The sequence below is a fragment of the Alnus glutinosa genome, chromosome 6 (assembly GCF_958979055.1).
Source record: "Alnus glutinosa chromosome 6, dhAlnGlut1.1, whole genome shotgun sequence".
NCBI lineage: Eukaryota > Viridiplantae > Streptophyta > Magnoliopsida > Fagales > Betulaceae > Alnus > Alnus glutinosa.
The window spans coordinates 12,984,491-12,996,447 of NC_084891.1; positions in this window are offsets into that span (position 1 = coordinate 12,984,491).

Below are 11,957 nucleotides of genomic sequence, written 5' to 3' on the forward strand. Positions count from 1 at the left end.
ATGCTGGTCCTTATTATAGAAATTGCGTGCAGCAGAAGTGCAACTGTCCAGACGCTTGGGCAACACCGTCCAGACATGGTCTTATTCAAGAAAGATTTTCAGCGCTTTTTGGAAAGCCGGTTGCATAGTTGTTCGTTCGAACGACCTTAGCTTGCATCCAGATGCCGCCTAGAGAAAATCGTATCAGACTCAATTTAGGTTTTCTGTAGCCTATAAATAGAGGCCTCTAGGCATGTACAATTTATAGAATTCGGAATTGAATTCTTTAGAGCTTAGAGAGTATATTTTATGAGATATTGTGCTGATCCGCTTGCTCTCAAGCCGTTGCCGTTGTATGCTGTTGCTATACTCGTTAATTGAAGTCTATTTTAGGGAGGAGCCCTAAGGTAAAGGAATCCATAGAAGTCCCCTTCAAGTATGAGACTTGGTTGGGAGGCGTTCACGTTGGGTTACATGTCAGAGTGCTAGATACGATCGTTGTATCAGGTATGTGAGTGTTACTGTCTATGTACTAGCTTTGTCTTCTGATAGTGAATTTTCTGGGTTTGGCTGCCCTGTAGTGGTTCACTTCGTTAACAAAATATTTGTGTCATTTAAATTCTGCTTTTACATTATTTTGTTACACATTGTGCATACACACACGGTTAAATTATAAGTCATCTATTTTTCAAATACAAATTAAGGGGTTCAAATATACAATATTTAGCAATCATCATCCCATGCCCCGGATAAGTCTTGATACATGGTTGAAAACTCGTGGACGAGTTTTTTTAAAGTGGAGGAACCTGATGTAGGACAGGCCGAGGCCGAGACGGCTATAGTCTCCTAGCGGAGACAGCTAGAGTATCCTGAGGCCGAGACAGCTAGAGTATCTTGAGGCCGAGACAGCTAGAGTATCCCAATGTCAAGACAGCTAGAGTGTCCCGAGCCTGAGTAATGCTGCTCAATTGTCCCGACTAATATAACTAGAAGATTTCCGAATAATAAAGTTAGAAGATTTTTTGATTTGTCAATTGCCAACAAGTTAAAGACCAAGAAGGAAATAAGGGATTATTGACAACTCTCATGATTCCTTTTTTAGAGAAATCCCGTATTTATATTTCCTTTGTTGTCAAGTAGTATTATAGTTATTATATTTTCCCTAATATGGCTTTCCTTTGGCCCCAAGTATTCCATTAATTTGGAAATATCCTTTGGCACCAAGTATTTCCATATTATGCTTATTTGTTTTATTTCCATTCTTAAAGGATTTTATTTTGTTTTGTAGCTGTAGGGTTTTACTATAAGTTTGGAATAATTGTATTGGAAGAGACAATTTTTTCATCAATAAGAATATCAGTTTTTCTCTTTCAATATGTTGTTGAATTTGTGCTTTGAAAACACAGTTTTACAATCACGTCTATTGTTTCTCGCTACATCACAACCTTCCAATGAAGATGTTTTAGCCGAGCGTGAATTTTTAACCCCCAAAGTTTATGCCATGCTTCTTAGGAAAGAGGTAAGACTCTTCTAGACAAAGAAGAGAAACCTCATGAGCAGATTTCACAGAGAAAAGACCAGAAATAGAAGGAGCCAATATCCAACGATCAATACCAAAAGACTGTAGAAGATGGATGCTAAGAATGCACTGAACCAACTGAGAATCAAATAGATCATCCAAAAGCAACCTGTTCCACACCCTTGCATTAGGTAATAATAAATTTGCCACACAAAAATTAGGATGATCAATTAGATTAAGATTTGGTCTAGGAGTGAAACCAAGCATCAAAGGAACCCAAGGCATATCCCAAATAGAAACATTCAAACCAGTAGAAATAGAAATACAAGCTTCTTTTTGAACTATACCTTTATTCTTCATCAAACCTTTCCATAGCCAAGAAGACAACGGATTATTAGGAGCATTTAGTGTTAGTTTGTGATTGGCTACATTATGTTGGACAAAATCACTTCTATGTAATGATGCTTATTATATAGGGATGCTGTTTTATTTGGAGTCTACACTTCAGTTTCAAGCTTCAAAGAAGACTCTGTGCAGAATTCAGAGCAGTTAGTACAGTTCCCTTACAACTGCTTAGGCGATGTGTTATACCGTCCGAATGCTCAACTGTCCAAGAATCATCTGTCCGGATGACAAGAACTTTCCATCCGGACCTTCCTCTATGTCGAGAAGCATCGAACTGTTCCAAGTTGCATCTGTCCGGACGTCTCAGCAGCACGTCCGGATGTCGTTCAATGTTTGATCAGCCATGGGATTTCTTTCCAAAAACACAGATATGGGAAGATAGCTGCAACAGTTCGGACGATGTGTATTCCCGTCCGGACGCGCTCATTCATAAGGCAAGTCGTGCATTCAAAATTCAATCGTCTGGACGACAGTCTTCATGGTCCGGACGCTTAAGCTTCATATATGAAAATTGTGTGCATCAGATCAACCGTTCGGACGACAGCTGTTTTGGTCCAGACGTGCCAAGCCTTGATATGGAAATTACGTGGAGCTAAAGTGCAACCGTCAGGACCCTAGGGCAACACCGTCCGAACGCGGCTCAATTCAGGAAAGAATTTCAGCGAATTTGGAAAGCTGATCGCACAGTTGTCCGTTCGGACGCCTTATGTCTACCATTCGGACGACGCCTAGGTATTTTGAGTCAGACGCATATTTGAACTCCTCTTGAGAATTGTAAGAATTCGGTATTGAATTCCATAGAAGCTTAGAGAGTTCATTGTGAGGGTTATTGTGCTAAAGCGTCCTCTCTGAAGCCGTTGTCAAGTGTTATTGCTGTGCTGAACTGAAGTCTATCTTAGGGGTCGGCCCTTAGGTGACTTGGTTGGGAAACATTCATGTTAGGGTTACACGTCAAAGTGCTAGATACGATCGCTGCATTAGGTATGTGAGTGTTACCATCTAGGTACTAGCTTTGTCTTCTGAATAGTGGATATCCTGGGTTTGGCTGCCCCGGAGTGGTTTTTCTCTTAATTGAGTTTCCAATTCGTCAACAAAACATCTGTCTCTTTATTTTTTGCATTTTGATATTTTGTTACACACTATTGCACACACTTGTTAAATTAGAAGTCCTTTAATTTTCATTTTGTATCAGAGCTTGGTACACTTTGTTTAGATTCAATTCTTGAATGTTATATTTCCTTTTGACTTCTAGTTTTATTTCAATGTCTCAAAATCTTAATACTGCTCCTGCCTTTGATGGTATGAACTATGACTATTGGAAAGCTCGTATGCAGTTCTTTTTAAAATCTATTGTGTAACGACCAGCCTTTTACAAAAAGGCGTAAGTGAAAAATTTTGATTTTTGCACGTGCTGTTATGGCATCATCAATGACGTCATCAGAGTATAAAATAGCAGCGGATTATATTTAATTAACATCTAGGTTAAAACATAGCCAACACATCAGAGCTTCTATTAAAAATACCTCATATGATAAAAGCATGTGTAATTAAGTCGTTGCACATAAGATAGGTCTTGTGCCATGCAGAGCACGAATAAAACAACTAAGTTAACTAGAATATTATTATTATTACAATACAACAGAAATATGAACATAATATCCGCCCTAAGTACATAATGGACTACGGCATAGCAGCCCACAAAATTGAAGACATCATAGTCTCAAAACCTACTATCAGGATCAGCCTAGCCCTCAGGAAAATCCTAATATTCCTCATCCTCAAGACCTGTATTAATGTTTAACATGGGAGAAGAATAATACAAAAGAAAATACTAAGTGAGTCGATCGTTTTCATTGATACAATGAATGCTAGTTTATTTACAAAATGCAGCACAATGCTAGTTCATAATCACATGTATATGCAATGTATAGTCCACGTCGCAAAGCATAAACATAAATTGTACATAAACATAATCATAAAGCAGTAATGTGGCAGTTTTAATGCAGTGTCTTAAGTAATCATCTTTTGCACACCACTCGTTCATGAATCCATAGGTCCGGTATAGCGTATTAGCCCGAGATTACTGTCCCCTCACTTAACGTTTATTGGTTTGTTACTGGAAGCCAAAGGTCCCAGCGTCAGGTTATTTATTAGGTTCAAGCGGGATCTGATGGTCTCACCACAGGCCTATAACCCCCCCTGCCTACCAGCTCGTTATTAAGCAGTTTAATTGAAATATAAAATATGTAAAATGACATGTACAATCAAATAAATAACATAGTAAACACGATATTAATGAAAGGTCCACAACCTTCAGTAAGTATAGAGATACTTACAGTTCCGTTCGCAAGGTAAGTCCGAGTAACTGCATAATTACATTTATGCATCAATAAATTAATTAAAACAACACTTAATAACCTATTTACTAATGTCTTATTCAGTCATCATTATAAATATAAATCCTTTTAATATTTATAAATCACCTTATACATAAATAAATATAACGGTATAAAATATCATTATTCTTTTTATTTGAGTTAAACAGAATAGCGGCATTATTATTTTAAACGCCAGATATTAATTTTAACATAATTGTGCTATAAAAATATACTTTTTTCCAATAAGGCATATTTTCTCTTTTATTTTTGAAGCATCATTATATATTTATACATATGAATATACACTCATGCACATATCCATTAAATACATATATATTTATATATACAATTATACGTCTTTAATAAATATCTCAAATATCATTTTTCTCTTTCAACACATACTCTCTCATATTTAAACACACATACATACACATTTTAAACACAATACACACACCTCTCTCTCTCTCTACCCGAAACACACACTGCACTAACTCCTTATTTTCCTTCTCATTTTCACACCAAACTCTCCCTTCTCACTCACTGCCATACCACAAAACACACACACTTTCTCCTTCACTGCCAACTCACACACATACACAAACATCATCACACCCACTTCACATCCAACACACACGTTACCTTCACCATGCACTCCTGCTGTCCAACACCAAAACACACACTAAACCTCATAAAAAAAACTCTCCTCTTCTCACACCTACACTGTCCAAAGCACATACATATATATTTTCCCCCTTCTCTCCTTCCTTTCCTCTCTTTTCTTCTCTTATAGCCCCCAAAACCTTTCCTCCCCTGCACTGGTCGACACACACAGCAGCCCAACCTTTTCTCTTCTTTAACACACACAGAGCACTCCAAACACCCAACAAGAAGTTATATATATATATATATATATATATATATATATATACTTAATCTTAAACAAAGTTGTTCTAACAAGTTATTCATCAAATAAAGACATGAATCAAGATCTTTACCTATTTGGCTTGCTTTTCTACTGATCAAGATGCCTTGAATCCACACCAGAAAGTTCAACACCAAGAAAGAGATGCAATCCAAAAACTTATCTGTTTTTGGATTCAAAAACAGGGGCTGTTTTGTGGGTTTCAAAGCTTGTTTTTGCTGAATTTTAAGAACGTTAAGAAGGCTTTAAAAGTAGCTTATAATCACAGAAAATGGAAGAGAAGTAATGGAACTTTAAACTAAAAGTTTCAACACTCAAAAGAAGAAGAACAGAAACTGAAACCAGCAGCGCTTCCCCATAAATTGTTTTGATTTTTCTTCCACCTCCGGTTGCACCCATGCATGGTTTATATAAGGGCTTCAATGGTTGAGATCATCCCAGCATTTCACATCCTCAATGGTCAGATTTGAAACAACTGGCACTTGAAATGATTAAACGCATAATATCGTATCTTAAGATTTTATTAAATCTTATCTTAATCTAACTTAGTTGTAAACTAACAAAACTTTGCTAACTAACTTAACTAACACGTTTTTGATCCTCTGAACTCAATCACAACAAGTGGGTTCAAAGATATTTAGAATGAAAATCGTGATTCGTTGCTTACACGAACACTGCAGGAGAAAATCAATCGACCGAACTCGGGATTTTATTTACACAGCATAAAATCGCTCGATCGACTTCGAAAGTGAATTCGCTCGATTGATATTAAATCGATCGATCAAAATATGTTTGATCGATTATATTATTAATTAATCGCTTATCGCTCGATCGATCGACTTCAATCTAATGCTGCTCGATCGAATCTAGAATCGATCGATTGACATTGATTCGTTTAGAATACTTAAATTTAATCCTACTCGAATTCTCTTATTTATATATATATATAAAACAAGATTACTTATAAAAGTCAAGGATTAAGAATTATTAATCTTGACACATGCTATAATTTCATATTAACGAATTAATAATTAAGCACATGATAATATCGGGTATTACATATTGACTGTTGGAATATTGTTGAAACTAGTTGGACTAAGCTAGCGGACGCAACTTTTGAACTAGTCATTGAGAAAAACACACGACTTTCTAATGATAAAGCCCTCCATGCTCAATGTCAAGTGCTTTCACTGTCTGAATTTGCAAGAATCTTAAGAAGTGAATCCGCTAAAGAAGCGTGGCAAATCTTAGAAACAACATATGAAGGCACCAAACTTGTTAAATCTGACAAACTTCGAATGTTAATTTCTGGATTTGAAGAAATTAAGATGTTGGAAGATGAGACATTTGGAGAGTTTTACTCCAAAATGAGCGACCTAAGAAACTCAATGGTGAGTCTTGGGAAAACCGTCTCAGATGTAAAACTCATCCGTAAAATTCTAAGATCTTCGCCTAAGCGTTTCAGAATCAAGGTGACTACAACTGAAGAAAGCAAAGACTTGGAAGAGATGAAGATTGAAGAGTTGGTGGGTTCTCTTCAAACTTATGAGCTATCCCTGCCCCCGGTCAAAACGATGAAGACCATTGCCCTAAAAGCTTCCAAGAAGAAGGTCGAAGTCTTATCTGGAGACGACTCTGAGGATGAAGAAAAAGTTGTGGCTATGTTGGCCAAAATTTTTGGAAGATTAATGAGAAATGAGCGATTCAAGAAGAATTTTTCCGAAAAAATGAAGAAGGCCCTAGAGAATCTGAACCTAAGGAAGCTGAGAAGAAAGATCCCAGAGGCCCAAGATGTTTTGAATGCTCAGGGTTTGGGCAATACGGGCTGACTGTGGAACCTCGAAAAGGGAAGGCTTACAATGCGACTCTCAGTGATGAGTCCAAAGAAGAAGAAGCTTCTGAGCAAGAAAAATTTCTAGCCTTTGTGGCTCCGCATGTAGAAGAGGAAGGTGCTTACTACTTAGAGCACAGTGATGAAGATGGAGAAGAACTCAATGAGGCTTATAAAATCCTCTATGTAGAGTTCGAGAAACTGAGAGAGGCTCGCAAGCAGCATATTCATGATCAGAATAGCTTACAGACAGAGAAGAGCTCACTGCTGCTCAAGATACAGGGGCTAGAGGAAAAGCTACTAGAGACACAGCTACAATTGGAGAGGGTCACCGATGAGAAGCTGGCTCACATGCTATCAATTCAAAATAGCCCAACAAACAAGACTGGACTCGAGTATGTAGCTCCTCCTTCTGATATTCCCTCTACTTTAAGGACTGTCTTTGTTAAGCCTACAGTTTCCTAGCCTCCACCCACAGTTGAGGATAAACAGAAGGACAAACTCAATGGAGATGTTCCGGTTACTCAAAAGCTACCTACCATCAGAAAATCTCCCATATGCCATCATTGCAAATTAAGTGAGCATGTCCGACCCCAGTGCTCCCTTCTCAAAGCTTAGAGAGCAAAGGTCAAGAAAGAAGTGCTCAGACAAGCAAATTATGGTACAAGACCTTTGGCCCAGTATCAGACTCCATGGTATCAAGCTCCTCATCAGGCTCCATGGAATCAAGCTCTAAGGCATCAAGCTCCTCAATATCAAGCCCCATGGCATCAAGACCCAAGGCATCATGTCTCACAACGCCAAGCTCCTCAGCATCAGCGGCCTCAGTAGAGAGTTGTTCCTACCAAGCAAAATGGAAAATCAAAGACTAACAAATCCAAGCACTTTAAAAAGCCGCGAAAGGTGGAGGATGATCAAAACTGCAAGGAGCTACCCATCTAGAAGCAGAGCATGATACAGTGGATGGATCATCAGATGAGATCTTGCCAACAACCACCGACAGGAAGATAGGCAAGGGTCAGGAAGAAGGAAGACATCCACCCCTTGAGGGGGAATGGACTCGCCTAGCTGGTGAGAATTATCATGCCTAGGGTTTGGTTCATAATCCTAAGGTATCAGGTTTGATTGCATTGCATAATCTTTTACTTGTTATATCTTGTGTTTGTTGTGCAATCTTGGAACCACTGTTATTTGCCCCCTATTTCTCTTTAGAGAATTTGCAAGTACTAATTGGGGAAGACAGAAAAAGCATGTCAGGCTACTGTTTTTTTCTGTATTGCCAATGTTAGTTTTTGTGTTGGTTACATTCTGTTGGACAAAATCACTTCTATGTAATGTTGTTGCTTTTACAGGGATGCTGCTTTATCCAGAGTCTACTCTCTAGCTATGTTCTTTGAGAAGATTCTTTGAAGTTTTCAAGGATTTATTTCGGTTCCCTGTCAGCCGTCTGGACAACGTGGTATTCCGTCCGGACGCTCATCAGTCAGCAACATCCGTCTGGACGACGAGATCTTTCCGTCCAGACGCCCATCAGTGTCTAGAAGCTTCGAACAGTTCAAGGTTGCATCCGTCCGGACGTAATGGAAAATTGTCCGGACGCTCTTCAGAGTTCGAGAAGATCCCAGTGTTCCAGCGCATCCGTCCGGACGACGTGGTTATACCGTCCGGACGCTATTCAGTGTTTGACAAGTATTAGGGTTTTTGCCTCAAGACACAGTTATGGGAAGACGGCCGCTACCGTCCGGAAGATGTGTGATCCCTTCCGGACGATGTCCTCTATAAGGCAAGAACGTGCATACCAAGTTCAACTGTCCAAACATCAGCCTTCATGGTCCGGATGATCAAACTTCATATATGGAAATTGCGTGCACCAGTTCAACTGTCCGGACGCTCAAAGCCTTTATATGGTAATGACATGCAGCCAAAGTGCAACCGTCCGGACGATAGGGCATCACCGTCCGGACGCGGCCTTGTATGGAAGGTTTCAGTGCTACTTTGGAAAGGTGGTTGCAGTTGACCGTCCGGACGCTTGGTCAAGCCGTCCGGACACCCTCGGGTATTTTGGTCATAACGTTTTACACAAATATAGGATTGGGACAAAATCGGCTTCATTGGAAAGCTAAGAAAAAGTTATATAATTTGAGTATCCAAATGGCCAGTAATAGAGTCCGGACAGCATCTGTCCGGATGGAAATATTTGCTCGTCCGGACGGCCCTACAGAAAATTCTAGAATTACTTTCCGGACAAGAAAAACTTGACCCGTCCGGACGGCCCAAGGCTCCCGTCCGGACGTGCTTGTCTCAGACTCCATTTTGGACGCATTTTTGGGTTTCCTAAGCCTATAAATAAGAGGTTTGAGGCATGCTTTCAACATAGAATTCGGTGGTGAATTCTCTACAGCTTAGAGAGAGTGTTTAGGGAGATATTGAAGATCTGCTAGCTCTCTAACTTTGCCAGTGTGATTTGATCAACTGTGAAGTCTATCTTAGAGGTTGGCCCTAAGGTAAATGATTCCATTGAAGACCCCTTCAGGTAGGAGACCTGGTTGAGAAGCGTTCGTGTTGGGTTACACGTTAGAGAGCAAGGTACGACCACTGCATCAGGGGTATGTGAGTGTTACTACTTTGTATCTAGCTTTGTCTTCTGAATAGTGGATATCCTGGGTTTTGCTGCCCCGGAGTGGTTTTTCTCTTAATTGAGTTTCTACTTCGTCAACAAAATATTTGTCTCCTTTAATTCCGCATTTAATATTTTGTTGCACACTGTTCACACACACTTGTTAAAATTAGAAGTCCAAAAATTTTCAGCCAACTTTGATCCTTCACAAGTTTGATCTTGCCTTGCATGCTAAATCTATGATGTTGTTTCCATATAGCATATATATATATAAAATTGGGGGAGAAATTGCAAGGAATTTTTTTCTTTTCTTGGCATGTCATATATTGTTGTATTTTTACCTGATATCTCAATTCATTGCGCATTAATTGATTATGCTTAGATATGATTGAGAGTTTATGTCTATATATTTGCCAAGTTTTTTCTGTGCATGTAAATGTTGGATAGTTACTTTCCTCATGCGATGAAAATGTGCATTATACAATGCTCCCCTAAGGTACATCTTTTCCTCTTTGACTGCTTGCTTCTGGAAATTCTAAATAAGAGAGATTTTTTTGATAAGATGGTCAAATTGACCAACATGCTAGTTGAACCTAGAGCCTAAAAATTCTAGCATTCTCTCTAGGTTGTAGCACCAACAAGAACCAAGAAATTATTCTTCTGAATTCTGTGTTATATGCTTATATTCACTGCTTCTGTGCTGAATTAGCTATATCTTGTCCTTTGTTAGTTTTTGTGTTGGTTGCATTCTATTGGACAAAATCACTTCGATGTAATGTTGCTGCTTTCACAGGGATGCTGTTTTATTCAGAGTCTACACTTCAGTTATGAGCTTCAAGAAAACTTTGTGCAAAATTCAAATCAGTCAGTTAAGTTCCCTTGCATCCATCCGAACGACGTGGTATTCCGTCCGAACGCTCATCAGTCAGCAAAATCCGTTCGGACGATGAGAACTTTTTGTCCGGACGCCCATCAGTGTCTAGAAGCCTCGAACAGTTCAAGGTTGCATCGGTCCAGACATAATGGCAAATTGTCCAGACGCTCTTCAAAGTTCCAGAAGATCCAAGTGTTCCAGTGAATCCGTCCGAACGACATGGCTATACCGTCCGGACGCCATTCAGTGTTTGACAAGCATCAGGATTTCTACCTCAAGACACAGTTATGGGAAGACGGCTGAAACCGTCCGGACGATGTCCTCCATAAGGCAAGTCGTGCATACAAAGTTCAACCGTCCGGACGTTAGTCTTCATGGTCTGGACAATCAAGCATCATATATGGAAATTACGTGCACCAGTTCAACCGTCCGGACATCAGCCTTCAGGGTCCGGACACTCAAAGCCTTATTATGGTAATTACGTGCAGCCGAAGTGCAACCGTCCGGATGCTAAGGCAACACCGTCTTGACGCAGCCTTGTTATGGGAGCTTTCAGTGCTATTTTGGAAAGGCGGTTGCAGTTGACCGTCAAAACGCTAGGTCAAGCCGTCCGGACACCCTCTGGTATTTTGGTCATAACTTTTTACTCAAATATCGGATTGGGACGAAATTGGCGTCATTGGAAAGCTAACGAAAAATGATGTAAATTGATGGTCCCAACAGCCATTAATTTCGTCTGAACAGCTCCCGTCCGGACGGAAACATCAAGCGTCCGGATGGCCCTGAAGAATTTTCCAGAATTGCTTTTCGGACACGGAAACAGTTGCCCGTTTGGACGCGCATGCCAGAGACTCCATTTTTTACTCGAATTAGGGCTTCTAAAGCCTATAAATAAGGGGTTGTAGGCATGAATTCAACACAGAATTCGGTGATGAATTCCTTATAGCTTAGATAGGGTGTTTAGGGAGATATTGAAGATCTGCTAGCTCTCCAGCTTTTGCCAGTGTGTGATTTGATCAGCTGTGAAGTCTATCTTAGGGGTTGGCCCTAAGGCAAAGGGTTCCATTGAAGACCCCTTAAGGTAGGAGACCTGGTTGGGAGGCGTTCGTGTTGGGTTACACGTCAGAGTTCAAGGTACGACCATTGCATCAGGGGTATGTAAGTGCTACTACTTTGTAACTAGCTTTGTCTTCTGAATAGTGGATATCCTGGGTTTGACTGCCCTGAAGTGGTTTTTCTCTTAATTGAGTTTCCACTTCGTCAACAAAATATTTGTCTCCTTTAATTCCGCATTTAATATTTTGTTGCACACTGTTCACACACACTTGTTAAAATTAGAAGTCCCGTATTTTTCATCCTTCATGGTGCAAGTAAAAATTTTACCTTGTCATTCATGGTACAAGTAAAAACAATTAGGTACTGCATCTTAAGG